Source organism: Bombyx mori, chromosome 3, assembly GCF_030269925.1.
Source record: "Bombyx mori chromosome 3, ASM3026992v2".
NCBI classification, from domain to species: Eukaryota; Metazoa; Arthropoda; class Insecta; order Lepidoptera; family Bombycidae; genus Bombyx; species Bombyx mori.
The window spans coordinates 14,633,086-14,652,824 of record NC_085109.1 but is presented as its reverse complement, the minus strand read 5'-3'; the positions used below and the strand labels follow the sequence as shown (position 1 = coordinate 14,652,824).

At 37.3% G+C, this 19,739-nt stretch overlaps 1 protein-coding gene and 1 non-coding gene across 2 annotated transcripts in view; one reads left to right on the top strand and one right to left on the bottom strand.

Annotated features, from left to right (window-relative positions):
• LOC101738846 (uncharacterized) overlaps window positions 1-19,739 on the bottom strand; it is a 474,148-nt gene that overhangs the window by 252,526 nt on the left and 201,883 nt on the right. The gene's annotated exons all lie outside the window — the stretch shown is intronic.
• Window positions 2,722-2,830, top strand: Mir2808e (microRNA mir-2808e). The gene has a single exon (NR_107520.1). It is a non-coding gene; the product is annotated as a microRNA mir-2808e (primary transcript).

Below are 19,739 nucleotides of genomic sequence, written 5' to 3'. Positions count from 1 at the left end.
TGGAACTGAAAAAAATCAGTATAAACGGTGCCGAGATTGGGTTCTGCTCGTCACTGACAGTAAAGATCAATATCAGTGGATCTAACCTCTAGAACTAAAAGCAAAGGTCGATCACCTCCCTGACCTAACCTAACGAACTAAAGGCGAATTTAATTTGATAACAAACTAATCTTGTAAGGATAATACTAACAATTAACCGCATCCTCGTTTAAATGTCAGGAGACCCCTGTAATCGCTTTCCTGAAACCAAAGCTTGTGCAGTGTGGTTCCAATTACAGCGATTTAGATCGAGGTCAACGATCGAGTTCGTCTTAAATATGGTCGTCTGCGCGGCCATTAATTAGAAGATACAGGTACGTCATTGACCCAATTTTACTTCAAATTATTTTTCAATTAACAACAAATTTAGCTACAGTATTGGAACCTAGTTTCTTATCGGACGTTGTGTTCGCGGGCCGAAGTGCTTTTTTTTTTTGTCAGGAGGAAATCGCCGGACTCCCACCCTCCACGGGGGATGGCGGGCGGGGTATGTCGGAGTCGAACCGACTAAAACCTCCTGTCGCTCAACAACCAGCATCCAAACCTCGCATGAGACAGAACTCATGAAAAGGCAAAGGGGGAGAGTGAAGCGCTTAGTGCGGAGCACATCTCTCTCATCACCCTCCCCCTCGGGACGCCAGACTGGCGGTCGTCGACACCACGACCACAAGCCCTCTCGGTCGGTAGGCCGAGCCGAAGTGCTAGATCGAAAAATCTGTAAAAAAAAAAACGACATCTTTTGCAATAATTTTTGAAGTAGAAAAAATATCGTTAATCGAATTCAGTACTAAATCACATTTTACTGCTAGCGATCGAAGCTACAACAGCGCACATAAAAAAGCCAGACATCAAAATTACTTAATTGATGCCAGTAAACGAGTTACCGACAAAAAACTATTGTTGAATTATCATATTTTTGTCCTGCGTCGCTACCGGAATATGGGTGTGAATACTTCCCGAGCACCTAAGAAACGGACATTTTTTAGGAAAATTATTTAGGGGTGACTCGTATATACTAGACTGCAAGAATTGCTTTTTAAAATCTTATCAATTGGGAAGCATGATTTAGTTCTGAAGGCAATCAAACATTATTTTTATAGGAAGAGAACTAACGTTATCTGGGCTCTAATGATCATTCTAATCTATGCATATAAATAAAATTGGAGTGTATGTTTGTAATATTAAAATAACTGCTTTTTACGACATGCATATGAATATTTATACCAAATACACCAAAATAACATTTTTTACAATTTTTGTCTGTCTGTCTGTCTGTTTGTCTGTTTGTTCCGGCTAATCTCTGGAACGGCTGGACCGATTTTGCTGAGACTGATAGGTTGCTGATGATATGAGGAGTAACTTAGGCTACTTTTTTTTAGACTAGCTTCACCCCGCGGCGTTACTCGCGGTACGACAATAACCGCGGGCAACATCGCGAGACTCAGCTATTAATCATAAAATTTAATGATTCCGAAGCGAAGCGAGGGCGGGTCGCTAGTATAAACATAAATCTACAAACTAAATTAATCTAAATTTCACAAAGCAGTGGGACCACACATCGCACCGGAGTTATCAAATAAACGGAATCCGCCAGTAACCCTTATCACTGGAGCGACTTACACAACAATAAGCCGTGTTAGCACATGTTGATAGTATCATTACGATTGTTCAGCTTGTCTTCGGTACACAGCGACCTTTTCTATGTTAAAATACAATCGATACGATGTTTAGCGGTCAGGTGTCAATTGATAAACAGAAATGAACTTAAGTCGAACGTTAGGTGAATGATCTTGTCTAAGCTGCACGCCTAAGCTCATTAAACCGAAAAGTAATCTTATATATAAATTATTTAGTTTGAATGGTCTTACAATATTAGATCCTAAGCTTGGTACGATTCAATTGTGATACCGCCCCATCTTTACTGGAATCACGAGAATGCTCTGAGGAATTATTCGAGATGATCCCTGATCCCCTTTTTATCATAACGCCTCCCGCCATCGGAGTAGAGCTCATCCATATTATCTGGAACTACTGCGTTCATCGACGGTGCGTTTCCAAAGATCTTTTCTGCCGCGTACCAGCCGGGCTTAGAATGAACTTCCCTCTCGCTATGTCCTTCTTCAAACGAGGCTTGCGGAGAGTACTTAATGTTAGACAACGGCATTGCTCTGCTCCTGTCCCTCTGCCCCATTGCTGACGTCCATGAACAACGGTAACCACTTGCCATCAGATGGGCTGTATGCTCGCATGCATACAAAGGCAATAAAAAAAAACATTGCAGAAAAGTTTGACTTAACTACTAATTTCCTACAAATCGCTTCACTGTCCTGTCTATTGGATCTACCTACCTACCTTCACACGTACATCCACATGCGATGGGCATGTCGGGAGCGTTACAAACGCCGCGGTTTGAGACACCGACCACAACTGATTACAGTGGAGCCGACACGAGCCGTGTTAAGACGTACTGCTGTGTTTATTTATTGACGGGCCTGAAAATTGTTTGGGGTGCGAATAATTTATTGAAGAACGTTTTAAAACAATAGTATATTTATATTTACCTTGATGGTAAGTAAAGTTTATATTAAAAGGAATCTATTATTCTCTCAGAGTGTTGTTATTTTTTATTTTTTTCCTACCTATGCTTACAGCCTTGAGAGGCAATTTCAGTGGCAACGTGTGAGCTCACGGGGCTCAAACCGAAGTGCTTCGCAGAATCTACCACCGGGTCGGTAGCGCGACCCACTGAGAAGATCCGGTGAGTAACTCAGTGGGCTGTGTCTATGGGTTAATTCGCTCGTCGAGCCCTTCGTCGCAAGCGACGGGTTCGACGAGGACGGTTGACCGGTGCTTGTGTTGGTATTCTTATGTTCTTTTGTTCTATTTAGCTCCTAGACGAATGCTTAGTCATGGAGAAATAGGTATCTTACGACGAGACACAAATCTCTCAAATACATCTCACGCTATATCTAAATCCAAATTAACGGTCAATTAATGTACTGGATAAATATTGCTCAAAATCTTTAAACTACACCAAATAATAGGCTTCAAGCAAATGTTTATCGCATACAACAATATACCCCATCTGTGAACGGCTAAGGGTCATAATTCCTCGAACGTGTCTACGAAAGTGTGCTTCAACTATTCAGTGCAATCCATTTCGTTGGTTAAAACCACTAGTTTCAGTAATTAATTTGCTTTGTTTACAAACAAGCCGGGGGGTCGGTTAGTGAACTGTTTGCTTCAAACGGCCTTAAGTTGTCAGATTACAGACAAACTCTGTGAGGAGGGCAATATTCAATGTGTCATCATTTATTTGAAACTGGTAGACGGAACCGGCTCAAGAACAGTAATCTGTTCAACGAATAAGGTCAACATGCGAGACGATTTACATCAGTCATTAAAAAAAATTAGACTCTATATTTTTTTTCATTGGAAACGGATTTTCATCACTGTGAGGTCTCGACAAGAAATTCAAAAGCTTGCACTTTTCAACAAATATCTATACCAAGCAACTCGTACAATTATAATATATTTTTTTTTTATCACAAGCATCTGAGTGTATTGCGCTTACCGAGGCCTGAAACATGAAGTCGAAATATTATTAGTTTAACGACATTATTGTACAACGGCTATCCCTTTTAGAGATAAAGATAGAGCAATGGGAAGGATGGTTCTATCTGCCCATGTAAGCTTAGAATACGCCCAGTCTTCTACCCTCAGTCTTTTTGCCGTTATCTGACATTATGAGCGGTCGGCACTGCATATCCTCTTAATATTCTACAAAGGCATTTGGCATGATTTTTACGACTGGCCGACTGAGTGACTCCAAGCTTTCTTGAGTTTTGTCTCCAGTAGTATATCCATTACAACGTGCCATAGAGAAGGACTTTGTGTGCTTCTTCTGTTTATGTTTCTTTTACTTCATCTGTTTTAGATTCTATGATTTGCATTTTATCATTGTGAAAATTTATACTAAGATGTAAATTTAAATACAAAATGATAAAAATATCACATTAAACACATTTTCAAATTCACATTATTTTTTCTGTATTTTCATGATAATTTCAATCAGGAATCATAATATGCAAAAATTTTAAAAATTTCTAGGTTTGTTATTTTATTAAACGAAGCTTTTTCTTATAATCGAGCAATAATAGAATGTTTAATGTAACACAATTGTTACTTACAATATACCAAAAAAATTAAAATAACCAGGAAACATCTCTCTCAACCTACGATACTATCTACTTCAACCCCTCTTGGAGACGATATGAACAACCAAGTGATATATTTCGAGGAATACATTTTCAATTTAAACAGGTAACTTTTAGAATATTTTCCCGTGAAAATCGAATCATTGAGGAATAGATCGGAAGCATGAAAACCGCGCTTTCACGGAGTTTCTCCGAGTTCTCTCGTGCTATTTGGAAAACTTGTGGCGTGATATATGTCTGGGTTGCAAAGAATATCCCGAATTTGTTTGCTGGAATTTAAGAAATGCGAAACACGTGGAATAGTCATGGTTTGAATGAAACAATGAAATTGAACTGAACAAGTTAATAATATTTTCATTACAGAGAGGATTCCAAAATGAAAAAAAATTTAAAAAAAAAAACCTTTTTTTTTTCTAGAATTCAAATGGTCTAGTTTTTTTTTTAAATCGAAGTTTCGCTGAATGTAACTGAAAGTAGATGAGAATGCGCAAACAGAAATTCATGATGAGATAGAGGGAAATAGAGATATGGTAATGAAAACACAGTCCTTGTGGCATTCGGATGAAATTTTCCGACATTACAAGCTCCGTGCTCAAATATACGATCCATAATTACTTAAGTTCAAATAAAATTGTACAATAATTCGATGTGAATTATAAGATAAAGGCTGTTGATTTTTAATGTCATGACAAAATATTTTTTAGGATATTAAATAATAATGTTGAAAATAAGAGTAATTTTTTTACTTTTTTCAGTAAGACTTTTTATGGTGGCTGAGATTTCGCGGCCAATACACGAACATCGTCTCCCAGCCTGAAATAATTACGGGACATCTTGTGTATTACAGCATCAGTTAAACCGATCAACCTACATTGTTTAATGGCAGAAATAGAATAGTGATATCACCCAGCTATGCGAGCTTGCAACATGTTTCAATGAATACTTAGATAGAAACTGGGTGATTAGTAAAAAAAAAATTGTTACGGAAAAAACTTAAAATTATTCTTCTACAGACCCAACATAAGCATGAAGTCGTCGTGGCCTAAAAGATAAGACGTCCGGTGCATTCGGATCTAGCGATGCACCGATGTTCGAATCCCGCAGGCGGGTACCAATTTTTCTAATAAAATACGTACTCAACAAATGTTCACGATTGACTTCCACGGTGAAGGAATAACATCGTGTAATAAAAAACAAACCCGCAAAATTATAATTTGCGTAATCACTGGTGGTAGGACCTCTTGGGAGTTCGCATGGGTAGGTATCACCACCCCACCTATTTCCGCCGTGAAGCAGTAATGCGTTTCGGTTCGAAGGGTGGGGTAGCCGTTGTAACTATACTGAGACCTTAGAACTTATATCTCGAGGTGGGTGGCGCATTTACGTTGTAGGTGTCTATGGGCTCCAGTAACCACTTAACACCAGGTGGGCTGTGAGCTCATCCATCCACCTAAGCAATAAAAATAAAATAAAAAAATCCACATTATTTACTTGAATATAACTTTTTACAAGAAACACCTAAATTCAGTCATGTTCTGTAATTAGGGCAGTTGATAGTTTTCTAAAAATAAATTTCGCCTTGTTCGAGACTAATGGCAACCCCAACGGATATTGAAAATATTTCCATGTCGTCCTCAGAGTCGAGCCTCTGGGAACACGTATTGTGTCCTTACTGAACGATTTGAATCTTTTTAAACTTTTCACGGCGCCCTTTGTTCGTCCGACAAGATGTAGTTTTCGTATTTCGTATTTTTCCGAAAAATGTACTCCAGGGAAATGCGAGGCTCTGTTTCGAATTTCACATCAGAAAAATATTCGATAAAATTTCAAAATATTTATCATGTATGTAATTTTAGTTCTTAAATTTTTACAAAACTTTATTTCTTTCGCTTTTCACTCGTCTGGCCGCTTCTCTAAAACTCATACTTAATTTTTTTTACTGGTGGTAGGACCACTTGTGAGTCCGCGCCGATAGGTACCACCGCTCTGCCTATTTCTGCCGTGAAGCAGTAATGCGTTTCGGTTTGAAGGGTGGGGCAGCCGTTGTAACTAAACTGAGACTTTAGAACTTGTATCTCAAGGTGGATGGCGCGTCTACATTGTAGATGTCTATGGGCTCCAGTAGCTACTTAACACCAGGTGGGCTGTGAGCTCGTCCACACATCTAAGGAACAAAAAAAAATATGTTACAAAATCTGTCACTTATATTTTTTTTTTTTACGAGGTACTTTGATGAAGCTATTAGTGTAAACTAGTTGTAAAATGCTTACCGGAACTGATTTCTCAAAGTAAACACCCATCTGGATACCAATCCACATCAATCTTGAAAGTTTCGAAGTCTCTATTTTATTATTTATCGACCGCTTCACTCTTCAAACCAGCATAGACTGCAGGTTAGTTGTTATAAATTTCCGTGACCATAATTTCAATGATATGTCATAGTGATAGTACTCACGTCATGGTCTCTATACGTTCAGAACACACTCAACACCATATGGACCTGCATTTGCTCTACTAATACACAGCAATAATAGAAAATCTTCAGAAATTCCACACCAGAAGCACCAAGAGCTCAGTAATGGACGATAATTATGTGTGGCTGCATTAATTCAGTAACAAGCCTTAATGGGGGAGACAGACAATATTGATTGTACGGAGCCCCACGCACCTTCAGTCTAGATTGTTGACGGAAATTTGAATTTCCAATCAAATTGAGACTTGAAGATATAAAAATAAAGCTATTACACTTTTTTCTCCGGTCTATTTAATATTTTTTTGCCTGATTCGTCTTTGTTCTTACAAAAATAGAATATAAGGGCTTTGTTACATTAAACAACTTTTAAGCATGATAAGATTTTTTACATTGACTCGTTAGTGCATTATGTAAAATTGCTGGACTAATTCATAATATAACAAGTGAAATAAAGAAAATATTCCACTTCGCTACGATGATAATAACGAAACGAATAGAATGCAAGATCTCAAGTAAACTTGTTGTAATTAAATGACGCTTAGTGCATGTGGAACCACAGAACAAACCTAGCTACTGAAATGAAGCTTGAAAGAAAATTGTTATTGTTAGATGTTTTTTTATAGCGAAATACTTAATTCACATCCATTAGGCTTTTACTATGGGATGGTCGCAGTCGGCTTTATGACCCTGCGAGATCACGTCATCTCCGATCTCTCATTCAAATCATTACGGTCTTAACTTTTAATATGCCCGACACTATTTTTAGATTTCTAACCGATATAGTGTGTTGGATAGGTGTCGGCTGTCAGTATAAACTGAGAAAGATTTTCGTCGAAATTGTCTGACTGATCACTGGTTGCATGTGGGAAGCCTAATATAGAATGCTTAATATCAATTCTGATAATTAAGTGGTGCCATCTGGCGCCTGCGGGGCTAATTAACCCTTGAGATTGAACAGTTAGTATCTTCGCGTTTTAAGTGTCTCTGAGTCCAAATTGTGGTTTTATATAATATGTAGAAGGGACAAAGACGAAACAGCTAAGTATCATCATTTTACTTTTTCTTTATTTTCGTATGAGCTATTGACGAGCTAAACTAATAAACTCAAAAAAAGTGTTTAGAAAATGCCAATTAATTATTTCTATTAAGAACTCGACTGAATTAGAAATACTAACTAAAGAGCGAAAAAAAAAGGAATTTGAGTAATGTTAAATGTTATAGGTGAGAACACGGGAATTTGGAGTCGTCGTGCTTGAAAGGTAGTCTACAGTGAGACGTCTCTCAAATGAGTGTACTAGGATAGTCTCGATCAGGAAAAGAGGCGGGACATTGTGTATGCATAAATGCCAATGCCGCTTGAAGATCACTACCATCCATTAAGAGCAAAGAAACCAAGAACAAGACGCGAAATTTAGCCCACGCGAGAAAATACTAAAATCCTGCTTAATGTCGATGTTATGAAGAATAGGCCAATTGAATTTGATAGTTTTCATCGTATGATTCGGTTGAGCTTGGTAACTACTAAACACAAGAGAGATGAACTGAAGATAAATTGACGACTGGCCACTAAGAATAATACAAATCATATGTCCCTTCTAACCCATATCTATATACTTTGTTCATACATTTGAATAAACGATGCGTTAAACTCGCGTTTTGAAGTCGTCGTGGCCTAAAGGATAAGACGTCCGGTGCATTCGTATCGAGCGATGCACCGGTGTTCGAATCCCGCTGGCGGGTACCAATTTTTCTAATGAAATACGTACTCAGCAAATGTTCACGATTGACTTCCACGGTGAAGGAATAACATCGTGCAATAAAAATCAAACCCGCAAAATTATAATTTGCGTAATTACTGGTGGTAAGACCTCTTGTGAGTCCGCACGGGTAGGTACCACCGCCCCGCCTATTTCTGCCGTGAAGCAGTAATGCATTTCGGTTTGAAGGGTGGGGCAGCCGTTGTGACTATACTGAGACCTTAGAACTATATCTCAAGGTGTGTGGCGCATTTACGTTGTAGGTGTCTATGGGCTCCAGTAACCACTTAACACCAGGTGGGCTGTGAGCTCGTCCACACATCTAAGCAATAAAAAATAAATAAAAAAAAACTATCTAAGCTAACAAAGTGCTCGTATCTATTTTCTAACTCTCTCAATTCATACATAAAGTGTCATTTATCATTTCTGGGAACTACTACCTATAGCTTAATGAGCTTGTGTTCATCATCAAGTCATCGTGACACGGCGTTTATTATGTTAATTATTATGGACTTTTGCCCAAAGCCAGCTGAGATGATGACAATATATACAGCTATTCATCGAAAGATGAATGTGACTTTCAATCATCAATAATATTCCAGATTTTTTTACAAACAATATTCTCCTACTTTTTACAGTATTTTAAATGGGTAAACATGGCCACAGCCCAAAGGTTCAAATCTCGCAAGTACATGTTATTTAAGGAACTTTCACTACAAGAGTATATCAATGGTAGTTTGTAAATTTAATTATTTATAATGCAATAATGCAGGGTGTATTGTGAGCTCGCACATATGGGCACAAGTATCGGATGTATTTTAGTAATGCTGTCTGTACAGGGGCAATCCCAATACTTCAAATCTCTAAGACCCCCGACTCTTGATTAGTTTGTGGCAGAAATAGGCAAAACGGTGGCCCCGACCTGCAGCCATTCAATGGCCACAGCATAAATCAAAGTGGTATTACAAAACACAACCGGGTCCGGCTTAAAATTAATTTTTCTAATATTTACGATTTAATTTCCTTTCGCGGTCTGAGTTTCCCGTGCTCGCTGAAAACCAGTGAACGCTCTTAAATAATGCGTTAATCTTGGGAACAGTTGCAAATTAAACGAGCACCGTTGTTTACTGGCTTTTGGATTAATAGTATAATAATAATATCAAATACAATTTTAATACTATAATTTCTAAAGGTCGAATACAATGGTTTTTGGAACGAAGTTCCTTATGGGACGATGCGGATGGGTACCCTAACCGGGGAAAAACGTCCGTAACGTAAGATTTTTATTAGTAATGCATACAGTGTATGACCTAACTTTGTAATGACGTACAACAAATAACATATTTTTTTATCATTCATTGACCATGATCTCAGAGAGTTCGTTTGCTCAATACACTAACTCTTATGCAAACAACGGTGAATGAAGTGTACCACAATAAGTTCGTACGTTACCGAATGACCGTGGGTTGTTGCGAAACCTCCACTTTTATTTTCTTTATACCTCGAATAGAACTTAAAATTAATATTTTTATAATAAGGAACTACGTTCCTATCCGGTGTCCCACGACACCACACATCTTTTTTTTAAATGATCCTGCTCTACATGGGTTTAAATATACAAGTATAGAAAAAACAAACACCCGATATAGAAAAAAATATACCTGTTCATTGCATAATGTTTGATCGATGTGGAAATCAGGGGTGCTAGCTTTTTTTTTATTGCCCTTGTAGGCAGACGAGCATACGGCCCACCTGATTGTGTGGTTACCGTCGCCCATGGACTTCAGCAATGCCAGAGTCAGAGCCAAGCCACTGCCTACCGCTACGTAGAAAAAAACACCTCTGGAAACGTACTGTCGATGAACGCAGCGGTTCCAGATAATATGGATGAACTCTGCTCCGATGGCGGGAGGTGCGATGATAAAAAGGAGATTAGGGGATCATCTCAAACAATTCCTCAGAGCACTGCCCATGGAACATACGGTACAAAATGCAGAGGGAACCGAAGTCCCTCCGCAGACCCAGAGGTTCCAAACGATCCGTGAGGATGGGATTATCGAAAATCCGAACGGCCCTTTTTTCTATGGAGTCAAATGGAAGAAGCTGGTATTTGGGAGCCCCGGCCCAGAGATGGGAGCAGCACTTCACGCGAGGCCGGACTTGTGCTTTATAAAGCAAAAGTCTTTGTCCAGGCGTGAAGTACCGCTTCGCTCTGTTGAGGACTCCCAGCATTTTGGACGCCAACTTGGCTTTGCCTTCCAAATGACTCCGAAATTGGATATCGCTCGAAATGTCGACCCCAAGTATCCCGATACTCTCTAGCTACTGCATCACCGAGTTGATCACATAATAGTAATCAGAGGAACATTAAAGGCAGTAGCATCGGAAGAACGCTGTCCTGACCTACCCTTTAGATGGGAGAACTGAACATTCTGTAGTACAGTTAAGCAGAGCACTGTGACCGACCCGTGTCAGAGCGCCGACCCCAGAAAACTTGTCTAATAACACTAATTGAACCATAATACTCGCACATAGTAATATTAATGTTTATTCATTATTTGTCGCTAGCTTGATTCATCTTCAGGTCATAGAACGAGCGATTTTATTAACACAGGATACCCAGCGATCTATTCTATTTAGGTTAGTCCGATAGATAAGCGGTATAGCGGTATATATATTTAACGGCCGTCTGGTGAAGTGGTACGTGACATGCTCACTACACAAGGGGGTCGCGGGTTCGAATCTCATCAAGGGAAGGTATTTGTATGATAAATATAAAATGACTTTTCCAGGGTTATGGATGTATATTAAGTATAATAATATGTATGCGTATATTAAAAAACTTAAATTTATTTCCGTTACCTGGTACCTGTAACACAAGTTCTTTACGAACTTAGCACGGGACCAGTTAATGTGGCGGGACCGTTAAAAATAAAAAAAAGGTTAAAAAAAAGGTTTTTTTAGATTCTGCCAATAGTCTAGCGCTTACTTTTAACTAAATTTTAAAATTATTACCGATATTTAGCGTGTGTCGCTGATATCAATGAGTGATAGATTATAATTTGAATTAATGTGGTATATAGATTATATTTGCTAGTATTGGTTAGGTTTGAAAATTATTAAATTTCCGCTCATTTCGTAGCCCTCAGTCAGAGTCGCGTCTCACTGGCGCCTATACTGTTGAAACATCTCTCCGCTGTTGACTCACCTCTCACGAGTTCAAACGATTTGTTTATAGCTACTTCAATACAACTTATACAGAACCACATTCGGGGTAAAGGAGATTAGTCCATCAGGGTCTATAATCCGCTAATGGTTTAAAAAATGCGATTTTTTAAATATTATCTCCTGTGTTAAGTCTTTGCCGTTATATTGTCAAAGTTTGGCTCCCTGCTGCCCCTTTTGTCGACAATGTTCAAAGTTTTGCATACTCAATTGGGCAAAGCAAGTAGTTTCGTTGGTACTTAATGTAAAATACTTTAGTTAAACTTGTACGCTTGTCAAAACACGCTACGAAAGTTTACGGCTAGTGCCATAATTAAATTCAGACTTTGTCATAATTAAAACTACTTGTACGGTACATAAGATCTCTAGTTTATATTTTATTTATTTATTTATATTATTTATACTTTATGCACAAAACAAAACTTGTACACAGACGGATTTAATGCCATGGGCATTCTCTTCCAGTCGACCATAGGGTGGTGCAGAGATATGCATGGTAGGTGCATTAACAAAAGAATAACAAATAACAACAACAAAACAAAAAAAGAACAAAATCAAAACAAAAATCTTCCTTAAAATAACATCTCAATAATATAGAATAAACACAATGTTAAAGTCAATTATAGACTTAGCATTGCTCTCCGAAATTTCTTCCAAATAAAAATCATCAAATTGTAAATTTTGATCCTCGTCTAAATAAATTCTTGACATATCATTTGTCAAAGTAATCCATACTTTTCTGGTTTGGTGTCTTTTGTTTAGAGATTTTTTTACCTTTGCATAATTTGAAGTTTTTGTAATTTCTTCATGAAAGTTGGCATTTTGATATTCGGTTGGTATCCCAAAAATCTGTCCATCAGGTGTAGCAATTGAAGTTATGCATATAACATTTGATTTTCCATCTTCCGTTGATTTCACAGCAAAATCAAACCTTAATTTTTCCATTTTATTCATGGTGTTGCAAAAAATGTTGTTTTATAATGATATTGGGTACTCCAGAATAAATAAACAATAAAAGACTTAATTGCGTTTTCTGTTATGTGTATAATGTGAAAACAACATTTAAAGCCCTTAATTTAATAAAATTATTATATTAACAAACTGAACTTTCTTTTTACTTAATGTCAAACTTCACTGAACTGAACATTTAAGAAAAATCCTTTTTATAAAACTAAAGAGTTTTAGACTATGAAGGTTTTTCTTTACATATAGTTACTTATATACCTTATATATGAGTATATTTTCACTTAATTAATTTCGATGTTGCGAATACTTTAGGTTTTTCGTTGTTGTGGTATTTCTGTAGGCAGCTTGGCTGTGCCCCTGGCATTGCTGACGTCACCCACTATCAGGTGGATCGTATGCTTATCATTTTACTTTCTCTTCATCGTCGCTTTCTTCATTACTGACGGTCGTGTCCTTGAAACTTGACCATGGCCTGTCTCGTGAGCTGTTTCCAACTCGCCCGGTCAATAAATCAAGGGCAATAAAAATAATAATTAAGAAACCCCTTTAAAAATGTTTATTCGAATACATTTCACTGAGGAGCTTTCACGGCATAGCGATTTTGCATAGTGTGGTACCATTTGGCATTTTTTACTGTGAAACAGCCAAATACTTTAGTTCAGGACAGCCATTACTCTAAAATCATTGAGTTTTCTACAACACGTTGCAAGTTGGAACATCCTATAATGTATGTACTCTACTAGCCGGCTATCATCAGATGGGCTGTGAGCCAGTATGCCCAAATATATCATAACATCAACTACAGCACATCTCAAGCCAGTGATAATCGCTTCAGCTGCCCCGAACTCTATAAAAATTAATCACGCGAATTATAGACCTCAATTGCAAACACTCAATAGACATTAATTTATAAAGCTGCGTGTTCATTGAACCTCGAAAACGCAGGTCGATGTTAAATCACACACGGCCCAGTGGCCGGCGGCGGACGAACGTAAATATCTCGGACCGTATGCTCGATAATGAAGGTACGTCGAGTGTGAGATGACATAGTTAATGGCGGAACAGTAGCATAGTATTAATATCTTCAGAACATGTTGTTAGCGACTCGCTCAAATAAAATATAAAATTGTCTATGTTCGTAATGTCTGGCATTGTCTGTGATCCCCTAACGGTCAAATGAAAGACACGTACGTGTACCGGCCTAACGGACGCAACGCGCTGTTTAATTTTGTTCATTTGTAATTTTCGATAAAATATACGCCTTTTTCTTTGTTTCCTCGATTTTGTTGCTGAACCACCTCAATAACCAACACATGTAATGAAATATTTATGTACTCAACAAATGTTCACCATCGACTTACACGGTGAAGGAATAACATCGCGTAATAAAAATGAAACCCGCAAAATTATAATTTGCGTAATTACTGGTGGTAGGACCTCTTGTGAGTCCGCGCGGGTAGGTACCATCACGCCGCCTATTTCTGCCGTGAAGCAATAATGTGTTTCGGTTGGAAGGGTGGGGCAGCCGCTGTAACTATACTTCAGACCTTAGAACTTATATCTTAAGGCGGGTGGCGCGTTTACGTCGTAGATTTCTGTGGGCTCCAGTAACCACTTAACACCAGATGGGCTATGAGCTCGTCCACCTATATAAGCAATAAATAAAAAAAACAAGAAAATCGTATGCTTGTCTCACGTTCAATTTTCATAACACTTTATATTAACAGCTGTTTAGTTTCTGAACGTCAAAATGTCAATGAGCGACGTCCGCCATGACACGTTCTCTTTTAAATCCAGCCGCCAAGAGCAACGCATCAATTTTGTATTTCTCTTAAATTAAGTCTTTAATTTGGCGGGAACGCGACGAGGGAAGTTGTGGTATTTGTTTTATTTTGTCTATTTAGTATTTCTTTGGGTTTAAATGTGTAACAACGGTGCTTTATTAGCTGTTTAATATCTGTGAAAGTGCACAAATGTGGGAAAATGAAACAAAGCCGCTGGACGTAACTTCTTGGAATCCTCCAAAAAGTCCACTAAAAAAATCTCAGTAAATGACCACCATTTTACTGAGATTATATTTCATCCTATATAATTTAATCTCATTTCATTTAATTTTATCCCAGTTAATTAATGTCTCAAATTAATCATCTTTATTTCATTTCATTTCACTCCATATTATCATTTTTCAAAAAAAATAGACGCGCTCAATCCAAATCCTACCTTTAGTAGTACTAGTCTGTAAAAAAAATCAAGTATAGCCAACTTTTAATCCAATTACATTTCTAAATCAAGTAGCACAGAGTTTATTTCACTTAACCGAATTTATTCGCAATCTATAGTACCGAAATCCAGTTTAAATCCGGTATACGCATTGCGACGACGCATTGCAAAAGGCGCAGTGTGAACACGGCACAAGAATTCCAACGCGGAAAGAATTTTCGAGCACGTGTACATTCAGCTTTAGTTAATCTGACCACAGCAAAGACAACGCGCAAGCTACTTATTATTACACTTTACTATACCACACCATGAATATTCTCTACCAAGGTTTTCTAAAGTCTGGTTAAGGTCTGACTTTTTTATGTGTGCCTCAAACGGAAGACAAACACATGGCTGAGCATAAAACCGCTTTCAGTATTTTCATGTTAGATCATCAAGAAGCTATTTATTTCTTATATACAGATTCCAAATTTATGGTACGTGGAATTAAATAAATAAACATCTCAATTCGAAAGTTGTACTGGAAAATGTTAGTTTTGTATCGATGATTTCTTATTTCTTTTCAGAATAGTTGAATGGAGTTGAAGCTAGTTCTTTATACAAACTTTCCTTGCGAGATAACTAAGCAGAGTCAGTATATTTGCTATTTTAGAATTTAGCTTTTAAATCTTTTCTAACCGTGAGGAATTTTTTATCGGAATTTTAATCTAAACTGTTTATTGCATCGATTTGTGAATTTACAAAGAAGGTGATATCAATACAATTAAGCAATGCGAGTGTGTGCATTTTCTCTCTCTTCAATAATTAGGTATTGCGTAGAGATATTAGAGTTGCAACCGCAATTTGAGCTGTGTTTTAAAACATAGTTGAACTAACAAAAGGGTATCTAATACCAACCCGTGCACGATCCACTGTCAATTTATTCAAAGACATTATAGAAAATAGCCGAAATTAAGGAGGCACATGTTTAAATATTTATGAAGGAAGGTAAAGTATCGACAAAATTACCCCTTGTACGACATACAATTTCAATAATTATATATTATATACTGAATTCTAGTAATTTATGATTCTATTCCTACTAAACTGTCACGGTGCACATACAGATCAAATATATAATATTAATAAACGAAAAACAGTGAAATATTTTGTATTTTTATATTTTATTTTTGTTTTTGCCTAGATGGGTGGACGAGCTCACAGCCCACCTGGTGTTAAGTGGTTACTGGAGCCCATAGACATCTACAACGTAAATGCGCCACCCACCTTGAGATATAAGTTCTAAGGTCTCAGTATAGTTACAACGGCTGCCCCACCCTTCAAACCGAAATGGCTGCTTCACGGCAGAAATAAGCAGGGCGGTGGTACCTACCCGCGCGGACTCACAAGAGGTCCTACCACCAATTTATACAAAATGTATAATATAATAAGCAATATTCCACGAAATGCGGCAAAATAGTATTGTAAAGGCAATGATCAGTCGTGTCTGTGAATAACCATTACATAAATATCGTTTATAAATGTAATGTTTTATTAAATATCAATATATCATCTGATATCAAAATTAGCACCGGTAATATGAAATGAACGGCAGTCACATAAAATTTTCTTTCCATAATGTTTCTTTATAAAATTATCGTAATGAATAAACAGATTCCGCGGAATCTACAGTGCCTTCTTAAATTTTGGAAACATTTTCAAAACGTATAAGTAAATTATGAAAAACTTAAATAAGACTACTTAAGTTCATCTTGTTTATTTATTAAATATGTTTTTTAACCAAATCAGAGTTTAGTCGAAAAAGCGTTGAACTACTCTACTACTGATAAGACGTCCGGTGCATTCGTGTTGAGCGATGCACCGGTGTTCGAATCCCGCAAGCGAGTACCAATTTTTCTAATGAAATACGTACTCAACAAATGTTCACGATTGACTTCCACGGTGAAGGAATAACATCGTGCAATAAAAACAAAACCTGCAAAATTATAATTTGCGTAATTGCTCGTGGTAGGACCTCTTGTGAGTTCGCACGGGTAGGTACCACTACCCTGCCTATTTCTGCCGCGAAGCAGTAATGCGTTTCGGTTTGAAGGGTGGGGCAGCCGTTGCTAACACTGGCTCTAGCAAGAGCAGTGCTTCGCAGAATCTACCACCGGATCGGAAACGCGACCCACTGAGAAAATCCGGCGAGAAACTCAATGGGCTGTGTCTATGGGTTAATTCGCTCGTCGAGCCCTTCGTCGCAAGCGACGGGTTCGAGAAGGACGGTGACTGGGCTTTAGGTATAGCTTATTATTACTTAGATTCATAAATAGGGTACTTATGATACACCAAAAACAGAAAAAAAGTTGTGATTTACTTTCTTGAATTTTTCTAGATTATTTGCTATGTGCTTCCAAATAATTCTCCAGAGATGGTGGATTTATTAAACAATCAATACAACACTAATTAATTCACTTACTTATTATCCTTAAAACAACGTTCAACGAACAGTGACCATTTAAACCTGACATCCGTATTAAGCCGTCGCTTACACAAACATAGACCATGATTATATTGTCTTTCCTTAAATTTACCAGTTTTCGCAGACCTTTCCAAGGTAGAGTTTCGAATGTATCGAAGGTTCTTGTATTAATTGACTCGAAAATCAGATATATTTGGGAACACCGGGCTGTTCCCACGACAATGTGCCCAAATTATGTATAATTACATCAAATTATACGAACTGGAAGTCTTAATTGTTGAATTTTTTACGTAAAATATCAATCGTAATGACTTTTGTGAAAAATGTCTATATTATAAGATTTTGTTATTAGAATACAGTTGTGGGAACTGTATGGGCAGAAAGATGGATTATTGTTTAAAGATCTGCCTTAGGATATTGGCGTGGGTCAAACATTTGCGCTATGATGTGGATGACACTTGGCTTAGTGGTATCCAGTGATGCGACTAGGCTCATCTCCTCAGGAAGGTACCATTTTTATAATAAGATACCAACAAAGATACGTGTATTGTATAGAGGTACAAGTTTTTAATGTTTGCAACATTTTGCAAACATTAAAAACTTGCAACCGACATTTTGTTTATCAAAATTTGGGATATTCACATGATTCTGCGCGTCCATTAAACAAATTCGTAGACTCAGCCAAATTATTTGTTTCGGTTTAACTTGTGTAATGAGTGCTGTTAGTAGAAACATTCTACTGACAATATATTTATGTATATAATACGTATAATGCATACTAGATGATGAGCTTTGCTCGGTTTTTTTGTGATAACGCCATCTTGTTGTGTCTTTAAAGCGGTTAGTTGCCCTCAATTAAGAAAAATAGTATTATTATTATTCGCCAATAGATGTCGGGAAGAGTTGATTATTGAAAACACGAATAAAACAACATTTTCTGAAAATAAATCCCCTGTATACTAAATTTTATGAAAATCTTTAGAGCCGTTTCCGAGATTCTGATTATATATACCTACATTAATATATATACAAGAATTGCTTGTTTAAAGGTATAAGATTTAAATAATGCCAGAACTATGCAATATAACTGTAACATCGACGTCTTGTTTCGAAATTGTTTTTTTTCTTTTATTGCTTATACCCATATAAGCGGACGAGCTCACAGCCCACCTGGTGTTAAGTGGTTACTGGAACCCGTAGACATCTACAATGGGTTATAACATTCACGTTGTGATGTACATATATGAGCTCTGATAACCACTTTAAATCAGGTGGGTTATGACCATTGACATTCAATATCGTGGATGAAGGAGTCACTTCTTACTTATCTGAACCAAAACCGAACGCGTTAAGGAAGTCGCGGAAATGAGATGTGCACACTCATGATTCTGTGATCGAACTTCAATTGCATTACTAACTACTACTTAAATACATAAAGCTATATACACACTTACGGAAAGCAAGTCGAGCCAACCGGCTGACATCTTGTTCACACAACACACTTGCCGAGTTGGCTTAAGTGAGACTTAAGTTCATGTTTGAGAACTTAACCTAATCCTCTCAGTTACGTCCACTCCGTTAAGTCACGTTAAATTTTCAGTCACTTGAGTCTCATCTACACGAGGCTTAATTTAATAGATCCTCGATTCCCGACAATCCTGGTGAAGCTGAAAATGCCTCATAACAACCAGAAATCCCACCGGCCCCCCCAAGAAACACGGCCAAAAGACGGTATTTTTAACTATAAAATAATAATATGAATTAATGAATGAAAATTCTTTATTGCACAAAAATATTGTACAATGGCGAACTTAACGCCATGCCTGCATTATCTTCCAGCTAACCCTCGTTGATGAAGTGAAAGATTCAAGAAGTGCATAGCTGTGATGAAGTTAATACATGGTGATAATTTAAAGAATTATAGTAGACATGAGTGATATGACCACTAGGTTATAATTAAATTGCAAAAACAAATAGATAATATAATAGAAAAAATTAAAAATAATGTATCTCTTTATATATAAAAACGAATTGCTGTTCGTTAGTCTCGTTAAAACTCAAGAACGGCTGGACCGATTTGGCTAATTTTGGTCTTGAATTATTTGTGGAAGTCCAGAGAAAGTTTAAAAGGTTGAAAATGCTCGGAATTAAACAAAAATAACAATTTTGTTTTCCCTTTGATGTGTCCCCCGTCGGACGAATTCCTTTTGTTTGTTTTAAGTTTATTTTATACAAAAGCTTAGGTCTTTTATTTATCGATTGAGGCACTACGATATCTGCGGGGTCAGCTAGTAAAAAATAAAATAGAAATAAAACTATTTTTGATCAGACCTCTTTCATTCTCACACATAGGCCGTTCTTCTTTCTGTATATCGCAC